The sequence below is a fragment of the Zingiber officinale genome, chromosome 2A (genome assembly GCF_018446385.1).
Source record: "Zingiber officinale cultivar Zhangliang chromosome 2A, Zo_v1.1, whole genome shotgun sequence".
In the NCBI taxonomy this organism is placed as follows: Eukaryota; Viridiplantae; Streptophyta; class Magnoliopsida; order Zingiberales; family Zingiberaceae; genus Zingiber; species Zingiber officinale.
The window spans coordinates 60,555,086-60,570,235 of NC_055988.1; positions in this window are offsets into that span (position 1 = coordinate 60,555,086).

The window sequence follows — 15,150 nt, forward strand, 5'->3', positions numbered from 1 at the left end:
ACGAATTATGTAGAGGGATGTGAGTGATGTAGATGGGATCTATCCCTCCCATATGACGGGAGCGACATCGGTATTCTTGATAGAGTGAGACCACTAAGTGCATGGCCATGCCCAAATGAGTCAACATTAGATGTTGAGCTCATTTGATCGAGTGAGTCTACTTGGAGTTCAAGATTTAGATTGATTAGAGGATGACACGGTCTATGCCTCATATTGATCAGTCTAGATGTCTAGGATAGAAGGACAATGTCATATATTTTGTGAGGAGTCACAATTGGTAGTCACAAGGTGATGTCGGATCTCGACATTCTTGTAACATGGGTAGTAATGATGTGTTGCTAGATACCGCTCATTACTTATGCTCCTAAATGGGTTTAGGGCATTGCCAACGTTACAAGAACCTATAGGGTCACACACTAAGGACAATTAGATGGAGATTTGGTTCATATGATGAACCAAGAGGATTAGATTCATTTGATGAATCATATTGGATTAAGAGTAATCCAAATTGGGCTAATTGAGTTGGACTCAAGTTGATTCATGTATTTAATGAGTCTAATTTAGATTATGACTCATTAAATCAACTTAATTTAATAAATTAGATTCATTATATTAAGTTGGCTTGAATCATATGGTTGGATTAGATCAACCATGAGAGAGATTTGATCAAGTTTGACTTGATTTGAGAGGAAGAGAAAAAGTCATGTTTGACTTGACTTTTTGCCACATCACTAGTGAGTTGGCAAGATGTGGACCAATAGGATTGCTCCACATCATCAATGTGTGCCACCTCATGGAGGTTACAAGCATCCATAGCATTTAATGTGGCCGGCCCACATTAAATGAGGAGGTTACACTTGTTGCCATGTCATTTAGTGAGGTGGCAAGATGTGGACCAATAGTGTTGATCCACATCATCCTAGAGTGCCACCTCATGGGGGTTACAACTCTTAATGGTCTCCACATTAATTGGAATTAATGTGGGGAGTTACACCTCCAAGATGTGGCCGGCCACTCTAGTGGGGAATGAAAATATTCATTTTTCATTCAAGTGTGATTAAGTCATCTTCTTCCTCTAGAGCTCTCTCTTCTCCCTCTCCTCCTCTCTTGGCCGAACCACATAGGTGCTAGCACACCTTGGTTTTTGGTCACCTCCATCTAGTGTGTCCGTGTGGATACTTCTAGAGGACCGTACACTTGACGGTCTTGAGATCCGGCACCATTTGGACGAGCGGGATTCGCGTGGGGCGCGCATCAAGGGTAATGATCTTAACTTTAGTGTAGATCTAAAGTTTTTACAAACTCGTACAAGAAAAAGGTTTTTCGAAAAGTTTTGTTTCCGAATCTTTGCACGAGATCCATGGCTTTGGGTGACTCGGGGTTTCCGCGATGCGAAAAAGCGATTTTCGCGGCCCGACGAACCCAACAACTTATACCATGATATGATGATTACTTATGTTATGATATGATTTATGCTATGATATGATGTTACTTATACCATGATAAGATTTATGCCATGATATGATATGTTTTAAATTATATGATATGAGTGTCATCTATTCCATGATGTATGATATGATGATTTTAAATGATATATTGGTTTTTGTGAGTAGGAAAGGATCTCACTAAGCCTTGAGTGCTTACAGATACTTTTCCTTGTACCACAGATAAAGGTAAAGGATGGATAAACTAGAGGAGCAGGAGGAAGGGGCAAGAGATGTGTGATGGTAACTTGGCTAAAGAAATAAAATGACCTACTGAAGTGAACTTAGAATAATATGTTATGTTATGTGATGTCTTTTATGATTCCCTATGCATGTGTTAGAAATGAATACTATGACTATTTAAGTTGAACCATGTATTTCATACTCATATGCTTAGTATGTTATTCTATGCTTAGTATGAATTCTAGGCAAACATAGATATGCTTCCGCTGTATGTATGTATGAATGTTTAAGTTTACTAAGTCTAAGGGTAAGAAAGTAACCCCGCCCTCACTAGGCAGGAGTCTAGTAAAGGGGCGGGCATTACAATTCCTTCTCCTAGTTTAGAACTAGCATAAAACTCGTACTCGTAATATTTTTCGAAAGTTTTACTTCACACAGGTCCGGTAGCATGATGGTTTCGGGGTTTCCACAACGCGAAAAAGCGTTTTTCGCGGCCCGAAAAACCTAACACTTAATTCATTTGAATTTAGCTAAATAAAACTATACATGTACGATTTATTATAGGACTCTGATTTGTGATGAGTTGCCTTACGTGGGATTAGCTTTGGCACGCGTGATATCGGAGGTGGGTACCTTGACTTATCTCTTTTGATATATCATGTTGATATGCGTAATAGGTTATAGCCTTTAGTAATAATTATGTCTATCATTGTTTTGGTATGACACTACATGATACATGTTACATGCTTTTATCTGTTCTGCATTTATGATTTATTACTGCCATGATTATTTATGCTCATAGAGGTAGTGGCATACCATGTCTTGTGATATACCGGACTAGACATTTATCATATCTGACCCATGTACCTAGATCTGTTTATTTGATCCATTTATTTTTGGTACATATTTTATGTAGGTAGATATGGTCAGGATTTTTAAGTTTAGTGTCATGCACCATCTAGCATGATTGCATGCTGAGCGATTGTCGACTCCATTATTGTTGAGCACATCGCCAGTTACATGGATCTACACACACAACCACTCATGGGTTAGTGACTTTTATTCAGGCAGGGTGTGTTGCAGCAGGTTGCTCTGTTTGGCTCCGCTGGTCCGCTCATGGGTAGTGGTGATGCAGCGTGGTAGCCGGCAGGGATCCCTCCTTTGGACTGGCTCAGGGAGATGAGAGCATTGAGCTCCCCCACTTATGATTTGGGGTAGGAGGATAGGTGTACTCCGACAACATCCTATCCACTCAGTCACTCATCAGGAGTAGTGATGGCAGAGTGCACAGTTGTCATAGCCCTATCCACTCAGTCTGACCATCGTGTGTGAGATGGCTGACTGGCGTCAGGGGTGACAAGGACATGTCATTGGCATCATATACATGATTGCATTTATTGCTTGGGTTTGCTGCATTTTATTTGTTGCATATTGGATGAATGCATATGTTTGACATCCATACAGGGACATGTTACTTTTGGTCTGACGACCTTATTATTCTGATAGGAGGTCATGGTGAGTACAACTTCTCCTTTTCTTACCCTTTTACATTTTCCATTACTCTAGGAGACTGTACACATATTTACTACTACTAGTTATTTCTTATTATGTATGTCAGCCCGATACCCGCTGAGTTGTTGAACTCACCCCATGGATTATTACTATTTCAGGTTGATGCTGTCAGGAGGTTCCAGTCGCTAGTCTCCACTACATGTCGTGACAGATTCATATATTTTGGGTTTTTGGTTTACTCATTATGTATTTTCTATATACTTGTGATGTAGGATTGTACTCGAGGATTTTTATCGGGTTTGGTTTACTGCCATTATTTTCCGCTGCGTTGGATTTTCTATTGTGGGTTTGTGTTTTTCCGTCGTTGTATTAGAATAGGTTTTCATTTAATATAAACTGCATGGTTGTGTCAACTAGAGGCTGAATATATAAATTGCGTGGAATGCTTATATTTTATTGTTATTGTTCCGACCGTGTTGGCCGAGGTTTGTGTGGCCTGGAGGGCTTGTAGTAAAGTTTTATATTATCACCCATATAGGGGAGATGTTGCCAAAATTTCTTCTAGCAGGGACTACTTAGGGCGTGATAATTTATTTGGTATCAAAGCAGGTTTACGATGCCTATGTGGTGTGTTTTGGATTTTCGAGATAATCTGATACCAAGATTTTGGTATTAGAGCAGATCTACGTTGCATGTTTGATGTCTTATGGATTTCGAGTTAGTCTGATACCAATATATTTGGTATTAGAGCAAAATTTTGCATGTTTCCGATACCTATTTTTCGTGTTATGGATTTTTTAGTTAATCTGATACCAAATTATTATTTGGTATCAGAGCCCAGGTTATTCGAGTAATCTGGGTATTTTCGGATTTGTACAAATTTTCGTCGATTTTCTTGTTTTGGAGTTCTGAGGTCATAAATGAGGACATGACAGTTACGAAACATCTCCAGACGACAAATAGGTATGATAATTCATTTTATAATTTTAGTACCGTATTAGTACCTAGGTAATAATATTTTCCTTTTTGGCAAAGCTTATTGGTAACTTATACAATTAGTGTTATTAAAAAATAATAATAATATTAATAATAATAATAACTATAAATTAAACTCTTTTAATTGGTTAACTAATTAACTTTACTATAATTTCTTAATAGAGTAAGATTAATATAATCTAGTAAACCTATATGATAAAGTTGTATAAAATGTTAGCCATATCTCAACACATCTATAGTGACAAATCTTACTAGTTATGAAGGTCATATTCATGAACCTGATGAGACTTCTAGTGCATGTATGAGGGAGATTGGTGGACTACCTACCCTTAGATTGCAGCGACTAACCATCTCTCTATTGTTCGGTGATACATTGGACGTCACTCAGGAGGTCAGAGGTTGCCCGTTAGACTTTGGCAACATGATACTCATGGTTGATTTATTAGTACTAGAAATGGTCGAGTTCGACATTATCCTTGGCGTAGATTGGCTATCTGTATATCATGCCACGGTTGATTTCCAGACGAGGGTGGTCACATTCCGACCTCCAAACCAACCCTCGTGGGATTTCACTAGCATCAAGGACGACGACATATCAACCATTTCTGCGATGTAGACTCAGAAGCTGTTGTCACATGGATGTCAGGGATTTCTTTTGTCTTTGATTAATACTGATGACAGTAGTAGTACTCGGCTCTCAGACGTTCCAGTGGTCCGAGAGTATCCGGATGTATTTCCAGATGAGTTACCAGGCTTGCTCCCAGAAGGCAAGTGGAGTTTACTATTGAGCCGATTTCAGGAACCGCGCTGACATCGAAAGCTCCATACCGTATGACACTGAAACAGTTGGACGAGCTAAAGGTCCAACTCCAGGAGTTATTAGACAGGGGATTTATTCATCCTAGTGTATCTCCGTGGGGTTATCCGGAATTATTTGTCAAGAAAAAGGATGGTACTCTGAGGTTATGCATCGATTACAAACAGCTGAATGTAGTGACCGTCAGAAATAAGTACCCCTTACCACGGATCGAGGATTTGTTTGATCAGCTCAGAGGTACTTCAGTATATTCTAAGATTGATCTGCAGTCCGGATATCATCAGTTGAGAGTTAAAGAAACTGATATTCAGAAGACAGCATTCTGTACTAGATACGGACATTATGAATTTTTGGTAATGTCATTTGGGCTTACCAATGCTCCAGCGGTGTTTATGGATTTGATGAACCATATCTTTTTCATGTATCTAGATCTGTTCGTTGTCATCTTCATCGATGACATTTTGTTCTACTCGTGTTCTGAGGAGGAACATGCACATCAACTTCGCATAGTCTTGGAGACTCTTCGACGACATCGTCTATATGCGAAGTTCAGCAAATGTGCTTTTTGGCTACCCTCAATTGGCTTTCTGGGTCACGTAGTTTCCAGTCGAGGTATTTCAGTAGACCCTCAGAAGATTGAGGCTGTCACCATTTGGGAGCAGCCGAAATCATTTCAGGAGATCCGGAGTTTCTTGGGATTGGCCGAATGTTACAGACATTTTGTCGAGGGTTTCTCATGTATCGCTGACACGCCTGACCAAGAAAGGCGTGAAGTTCATGTGGTCCGTGGCTTGCAAGACCAATTTTTAAGAGCTGAAGTGGAGATTAGTGTCGACACCAGTTTTAGTTTTATCTTCTGGAGAGGACGGATTCGTACTCTACACCGACGCTTCTCTTCAGGGTTTGGGTGATGTCCTAATGTAGCACGGCAGGGTAGTCTCGTATGCTTCTCGTCAGTTGAAGGAGCATGAGAAGAACTACCCAGTATATGATTTGGAGCTAGCCACCATTATTTTTGCTCTGAAGATTTGGTAACATTACCTTTATGGTATTACATTTGAGATTCTCACTGATCATAAGAGTCTCAAATACCTTTTCACTCAGAAGGAACTTAATCTTTGACAGAGGAGATGGATGGAGTTCCTAAAGGATTACGACTGTACTATTAGCTACCACCTAGGGAAAACTAATGTGGTTGCCGATGCGCTTAGCCTGAAGTCCAGAGGGACTTTAGCTTGCCACCGAGTTGTGGTCACGGACTTGATTCAGGGTTTCTCTGAGTTGGGCCTTGAGGAGCAAGGACGAACAGAGCAGGGTATTCTGGTTACCATGGTTGCTCAGTCGTCGATCAGGACGAGGATCCGAGAGGCCCAAGCCAGTGATCAACATTTACAATCTATTGGTAGCCAGATAGCTTCCGGTCAGTAGATAGAGTTCACACAAGATGACGAGGGTATTATATATTTCTGAGGTCGATTATGCATAACTCTATCTCACTCGGTCAGGGAGGAGTTACTTCAGGAGGCTCATCGCTCTTGATTTGCTATCCACCCAGGCTCATCGCTCTTGATTTACTTCAGGAGGCTCATCGCATGTATCGAGATTTGAGGCGTTCCTATTGGTGGAATAGCATGAAGAAAGACATCGCTGAATTTGTAGCTAGATGTCTTGTGTGTCAGCAGGTGAAGGCTGAGCACCAGAGACCTGCTAGATTACTTCAGAGGATTTTGATTCCAGAGTGGAAATGGGAGCATATCACTATGGATTTTATGGTGGGATTGCCTAGGACACGACGAGGTCACGACGCGATTTGGGTAGTTGTCGACCGATTAACCAAATCTGCACACTTCTTAGTGATCCAGAAGACCAATTCTCTGAATCGATTAGCAGAGTTGTATTTGTAACACCCATAGGATCCCTAGAAATTTTACATGAATTTATGCATGGTTAAATAGGTTTCATGTGGACTCTTCTTTAAAAAAAAAAAGAACCAAAAAGAGGCATGACCTGTAACACCCATAGGGTACTTAGCAAAATTTTAGATATTTTTATCATGAATAAAAAAATAGGTCTTAGGTAAACATTAGCCAAAAAAAAATAAAATGGAAATAAAAAGATACAAGACCTAGGACTTGAACCTTGGATCTCTCACTAAATACATGAATAAGTTAACCAATAGACCAAGAGTAATTATTGTTAGAAAGGAGAGGGAAATCATGGTTAAAGGTAAGGAAGTGAAGTCTCTCTTCACTTAGAAGGAGAAGTTGGAGTTGCCTTCTTCCTCTCAAGGAAAAGATGAGTCTTGCTTCTTCTTTTCATTAAGAGTGAGCAAAAGAAAGGAGAAGGAAAAGTGCATTTTCCCTTCCTCCTCTCATGTAGAATAAAAAGGGAAATTAAAGAAGAGGTTTCATTTTTTTCCCTCTTCCTCCTCCCTCCTTCTCTCCACCGTGACCAAGCCCTTCCCCACCTCCATTGCCGAAACCCAAGCAAAGGAGGGCTCCTCTCTAGGAAGGCTCCACAATCAAGATTACTTCCCTAAGGAAATCAAACACAAGGATGTAAGTATCCCCTCACCTGTGGTACAAGTTGTTTACAAAATTTTCGTAAGGTTAGAATGCTTAAAAATAAAAATAAAAGAAAAGAAACCCATGCTCATGGATCTCATTATGTTTTGATATGGACTTAGTTAGATATTTATGTTGGATGTTGTTTAGAGCTTGATCTCCTTCTTTATATGTTTCGGCCATGAATATTCTAGGGCTTTAAGAAGCTTAAAAACCTAATTTAACATGCTCCTAGACTTCTTTATGATATGATATGAACTTGGCTAAGTATTCATGTTTGTATGTTGCTTGGAAATTTTATTTCCTTCATTGTAAAGGTTTGGCCATGATGGATTTAGGGTTTCAAGAAGCTTAAAACCTAATCTAACATGCTTATAGATTCCCTTATGATATGATAAGAACTTGGCTAGGTATTCATGTTTGTATGTTGCTTGGAAATTTATTTTCCTTTCCTTGAAGTTTCGGCCATGATAGGTTTAAGGTTTCAAGAAGCTTGAAACCTAATCTAACATGCTTATAGCCTCCTTATGATAGGATAAGAACTTGGCTAGGTATTCATGTTTGTATGTTGCTTGGAATTTATTTTCCTTTCCTTGAAGTTTCGGCCATGATAGATTTTAGGGTTTCAAGAAGCTTAAAACCTAATTTAACATGCTCATAGACTTCTTTATGATATGATATGAACTTGGCTAGGTATTCATGTTTGTATGTTGCTTAGAAGTTTATTTCCTTTTCTTGAAGTTTCAGCCATGATAGATTTTAGGGCTTCAAGAAGCTTAAAACCCAATCTAACATGCTTATAGACTTCCTTATGATATGATATGAACTTGGCTAAATATTTATGTTATATGTTGCTCAAAAAAATTCATTTCCTTCATTGTAAGGGTTCGGCCATGATTACATTTTAGGGTTCAAGGAAGTTTAAATTTAAAGCCTAGCATGCACATGAATCTTCTCATGATATGATATGAATGTAACTCAATATTTATGCTTGTATGTTGGTTAGAGCTTACTTTTCCCTTTCATGAAACTTTCGGCCATGACTATATTATAGGGTTCAAGGAAGTTTAAATTTAAACCTAGCAAGCTTATGGATCCCCTTATGATATGATATGGAGTTAGCTTGGTATTCTTATGCTTGTATAGAACTTAGTTTCATGATCTTAAAGTTTCGGCCACAACCAAGTTAAAAGGCCTAGGAAGCTTAGAACCTAAACTACCTATGCTCATGATATTCCTTATGGTTTATGATATGAAATTGATTTAAGGTTCACATGCTTATATGTTGTTGTAACCTAAAACTAAGCATGGTAACTTTCGGCCACTATATGGAATTAGGGTTAGAAACCCAATTATGATTTTGCTAGGTGTCTCACATACTAGGATATGAATTAGGAGATGCTAGTAAATGTTTTCCATGTATGATTATGTTTTTCTATGATGCATTATATGATCATTTAAGTATGTTTATGAACCATGCATGATGATGACTCTTATGATGTGTTTTATGCTTAAGTATGCATGCTTTATGATAAGACAAGTAACATGCCCATTTATGTATGCTTATGAACCATGCATGAAATGATTCTTATGATGGTTATCTGCCCAAGTATGTATGATTTCAAATATGTTGCATGCTCATTTATGTAAGCTTCTGAACCAGGCATGAAATGATTCTTATGATGGCTATGTGCCCAAGTATGTATGATTTCAAATATGTTGCATGCTCATTTATGTAAGCTTATGAACCAGGCATGAAGATGATTTTTATTATGGCTATGTGCCCAAGTATTCATGCCTTATGATATGATAAGAAAATGGCTAAGAGTTGCTTCCCTTAAGTTGGGATTAAGAGCACTCTTCATGTTAAGACAAGAGCATGACATTTATGATGATATGATATGCACGACATGTATTTTACTTTGTATGGCTTGTACCAAGGGTGGGCTCCATAAGCGCCCCTAGGCCAACGGACTATGAACGGGTCTAGTAAAAAGGGATGGGCTCCTTAGTATGCCCCTAGGCCGACGGACTATGAACGGGTCTAGATCCCTAGTAGGTTCGGGGCTAGCTACCCTGTCCTAGGGATTGCGCGCATTTATGTATGTATGTGGTACAAGCCGGGCCCTCATGATGATGATATTATGTTTAAGTATCAAAAGATATGTTTAAAGACATCTTGCACCTGACATGGCATATGTTTTTAAAAAGACATTCTGCATGATGCACCCATTCATGATATGATATGTTTTTATGAATTATATGACATGATGTTATGCTATGCTCTTATGACTTATAGGACATGATGTTATGAGATGTTTTGTTTATGATTCATATGACCTGATGATATGTTATGCTTCTATGATTCACATTACATGATGCCTTTATTTATGATATGTTAAGAGTATGATGTTTCTTAATGATATGATATGATAGGAGGCTATGTTCACATGATATAATGTTAGATGATTGTCTCCATTTTTATATGCTTATATCACCATGCTAGAAATACGGTTTTGTGAGTAGGAAAGGATCTTACTGAGCCTGTGTGCTCATATCTTACTTTCCTTGTACCACAGATAAAGGCAAGGAATGGATGACCTAAGGGAGTTGCAGGAGAGGCAAGGAGATGTGTGTGGCAGTGACTCGGCTAAGACTAATAAAGACCTGCTTATGTTATTTTGTTATGATTGACATGAACCAAGTGTATTTTGTTAAATTCCAGTATAACTTCATGATATTTCCGCTGCTTTACTTTACTAGAAAGAAATTTTAAATATGCATGTGTGTCCTAGAATAGTTAAGTAAGTAAGTAATCTCGTCCCTTTAGTAGCAGGGAGGGCGGGCATTACATGACCAAGGATTGAACCTTGGACCTCTTAGTAAGTGGTTCCATGTTATAACCAGTAGCCCCAGCAGGGGTGTGCTGTTATGAAAAGAGAGAAATTATAGTTAAAGGTAAGGAAAGTGAAGGCTCTCTTCACTAAGAAGGAGAAGTCCAAGTTTCCTTCCTCTTCTTACAATGAAAAGAGAGTTTTGCTTTCTCCCTTCATTTAGGATGAGTAAAAGAAAAGGGAAGGAAAAGTTCATTTTTCCTTCTTCCTTTCATTTGGAATAAAAGGAGAAAAGGAAAGAGAAAATTCATTTTCTTCTCTCTTCCTCCTCCCTCCTCCTCTCCACCGAAACCAAGCTCCCTCTTCTCACCATTGCCGAGAACAAGCTAAAAGAATTCTTCTCTAGGAAAGCTTCACAAGCAAGGTTACTTCTCTTAGATAATTAAGCGAGAGAAAGTAAGTATCCCCCCTCACCTGCAGTACAAGTAGCCTCCTACGTTTTCTATGCTTAAATTGTTTTGAAAAGAAACTTAGGGTTCGGCCATGATAAGTTTTGAAATGAAAACATGCTTGTTTATGCTCCTTCATGATACATGATCTCTTATATGTTGTTAGTTAAGAGTTTTATGCTTCATGTGGTATTAAAAGTTTAGAAACCCTACCTTAAAGTTTCGGCCAAGTTGAGATACAAGGTCTAGAGCAAAGTTTTGAAATGAAAACATGCTTGTTTATGGTCCTTCATGATACATGATCTCCTATATGTTGTTAGTTAAGAGTTTTATGCTTCATGTGGTATTAAAAGTTTAGAAACCCTACCTTGAAGTTTCGGCCAAGTTGAGATACAAGGTCTAGGGCAAAGTTTTGAAATGAAAACATGCTTGTTTATGCTCCTTCATGATACATGATCTCTTATATGTTATTAGTTAAGAGTTTTATGCTTCATGTGGTATTAAAAGTTTAGAAACCCTACCTTGAAGTTTCGGCCAAGTTGAGATACAAGGTCTAGGGCAAAGTTTTGAAATGAAAACATGCTTGTTTATGCTCCTTCATGATACATGATCTCTTATATGTTGTTAGTTAAGAGTTTTATGCTTCATGTGGTATTAAAGTTTAGAAACTCTACCTTGAAGTTTCGGCCAAGTTGAGATACAATGTCTAAGGCAAGGTTTTGAATCTAATCATGCTTGTATATGCTTCCTTATGATGTATGATCTTTAATATATGGTTGGGTTAAGTTTCATGCTTCATGTTGTATTTAAAAGTTTAAAACCTTACCTTTAGGTTTCGGCCAAGAATGGATGAAAGGCTTAGGGAAAAATTTTTAACCTAACTATGCTTTTATATGCTTCCTCATGATGTATGATCTCTAATATATGGTTGGTTTAAGTTTCATGCTTCATGTTATATTTAAAAGTTTAAAACCTCACCTTTAGGTTTCGGCCAAGGTTGAATTTGAGACTTAGAGCAAAGTTTTGAAATCTAACTATGCTTGTATATGCTTCCTTATGATGTATGATCATTAATATATGGTTGGTTTAAGTTTCATGCTTCATGTTGTATTTAAAAGTTTAAAACCTCACCTTTAGGTTTCGGCCAAGGTTGAATTTAAGACTTAGAGCAAAGTTTTGAAATCTAACCATGTTTGTTGAAATCTAACCATGCTATATGTTGTATTGAAAAGTTGGAACCTCACCTTTAGGTTTCAGCCAAGATTGAGTTAGGGTTTGTAGGAAGATCAAAACCCCAACCATGCATGATAATGACTCCTTATGATGTGCTATGGGCTTTAGGTCACCATGTTGTATGTTATATGCTAAATGTTGTGTGCACTTATGCCATCGTGTTATGATTCCTTATGATATTCTTATGTTATGTGCACTTAGGCCATCATGTTATGATTCCTTATGATATGCTTTATGTTATGTGCACTTATGATATGCCTATGTTATGTGCACTTATGCCATCATGTTATGATTCCTTATGATATGCTTAATGTTATGTGCACTTATGTCATCATGTTATGATTCCTTATGATATGCTTATGTTTTGTGCACTCATGCCATCATGTTATGATTCCTTATGATATGCTTATGTTATGTGCACCTCATGCTATCATGATATGTTTATGAAAGGCTTATGTAAGATAAAAAGCCTAAGAGATGCTTCCCTTAAGTTGGGATCAAGAGCACTCTTCATGATATGACAAAGAGTAAGTTGGGATTAAGAGCTCTCTTCATGATATGACAAAAATATGATACGCCATGATATGACAAGAAACATGATATGCTATAATATGATAAGAAACATGATATGCTATTTTACTTTTGTATGGCTTGTACCAAGGGTGGGCTCCACAAGCGCCCCTAGGTCGATAGTCTATGAAACGGGCCTAGTAAAAGGGATGGGCTCCTAAGTTGCCCCTAGGTCGATGGTCTATGAAACGGGCCTAGTTCCTAGTAGGTTCAAGATTAACTACCTTGGATCTATTTAGGATGCACGCATTTATGTATGTATGTGGTATAAGCCGGGCCCTCATGTTGAGATTATGTTTAAGTATGTATATGATATATGTTTTCAAAAGGACATCTTGTATATACTCATTTCATGATACATGTTTTCAAAAGAACATCTTGCATCTACAAGTTCATGTTATATGGTTTCCTTTATGCTTACTTAAGATGCTCTTGAAAATATGTCTATGATGCTTATATGATCATGTTACTACTTTAAGTTTATGCTCTCACATGCTATGATATGATCTTATGCACTCACATAATATGATATGACTTTATGTTTATGCTCTCACATGATATGATATGACTTTATGTTTATGCTCTCACATGTCATGATATGACTTTATGCTTATGCTCTCACATGTTATGTTATGATTTACCAAATGAACATGTTACCACTTTATGTTCATACATGATTCATGGTTTTTGTGAGTAGGAAAGTGTAACGCCCCGCCCCTCCTTCTAAGGCGACGGGGGTTACTTGACAACTCTTGCATACTTAACACATCGGAAGACTTACTTAGAGAATTTAAAAACCTTTTTCTTACTTAAAAGTCACAATAGACATAAAAGGTCCACATAGCATACTTATCATAAATTTTGTGTCTTAATACCAAACACATACTTAAAGTCATGGAGTCATAAAGTATAAACATCAACATGGCTAATTTCTTATTAAATGAAAGCAGGTCATTTCTTTTAGCCAGTCCACTACCGCACACATCCTTCAAGCCCTCCTGCTGCTCCCCTAGTACATCCATTCCTTGCCTTTATCTGTGGTACAAGAAAGTAAGCTGTGAGCACTCATGGCTCAGTAAGTTCCTTTCCTACTCACAAAAACCGTCAAGCATATTAAAATCACAAGTCATAAGGCATAAAGACAAGTGTATCATGTTAAAAGCATATCATGGCATATCATAACATAACATAAATTATCATGGCATAACATATCATGATCATCAAACGTATCCTGTCATAGCATAACATCATCATAACTAGCATGGCGTAATCATAAAGTATAATCATGGTACATCCCTAAACATATATCATGCAACATATGCAACATGTCTTTTGAAAACTTATACAATATATACTTAAACATAATCTCAACATGATTAGGGTCCCGGCTTGTACCACATACATAAATGCGCGCGTCCTATGTAGGTCCAAGGTAGCAAGTCTTGAACCCTACAAGGCATACATACTAGGCCCGTTTCTTAGTCCATCGACCTAGGGGCACTTAGGAGTCCATCCCTAACGACGCTCGTTTCTTAGTCCATCGACCCCGGGGCGCTTATGGAGCCCACCCTTGGTACAAGCCATACATAAAGTAAAGTAGCATGACTTAACTTACATATCATAGTTCTTATCATTTCATGAAAATCATATTTCTTAACATATCATAAAACATGCATATTTAGGCACACAGCACATGCATGAATCATAACATACATCATGAACATATCACTTATCTTAAAGCATGCATATTTGGGCACACAGCACATGCATGAATCATAGGCTTGCATAACGAACGTATCATTTTATCATGTCATAAAGTAAGCATGTTTGAGCACATAGTATATACATGGGTCATAAGCATACATGAAAGAACATAACACATATCCTAAAAAGACATAACCATTCATGGAATCATTAAACATCATCTCTTCATAGCATGTGAGGTATATCTAGTCACTAAACCCATATGGCCGAAAGTCATGAAAGGTCCACATGATCTCTAGACAACATACAAACATAAAAATTCTCATGATATCTTCACATACTAACATAAGAAAGATCATAAGCATGTTAACCTAAATTTTAAAGCCCTCCTAGGTTTCCAATTATTACATGGCCGAAACCTTTCATGAAGAGGAATCAAGTTCTAAGCAACATGTAAACATGTAAACCCTATACTCATATCATATTATATTTCATAGGGAACTACTTAAGCACATTTAGTTTGGGTTCTAAGTTCCCTAAGCTCCTAATCATATCATGGCCGAACCCTAGCTTATCTCATCCTAGGTTACAAGTAGCATAGAGGTGTTGAATCTTAAACCAATATCTTATACATTTTCATAAGGAACAACATAAGCACATTTGTTTCAAATTTCAAACTTCCTAGACCCATTAACTCAAGGTGGCCGAACCTAACAATCATGAAATTAGGTTTTTAGTGGCATAAGAGTATGAAACCACAACTACATTCCATAGCATACATCACAAGAACATCATAAGCATATA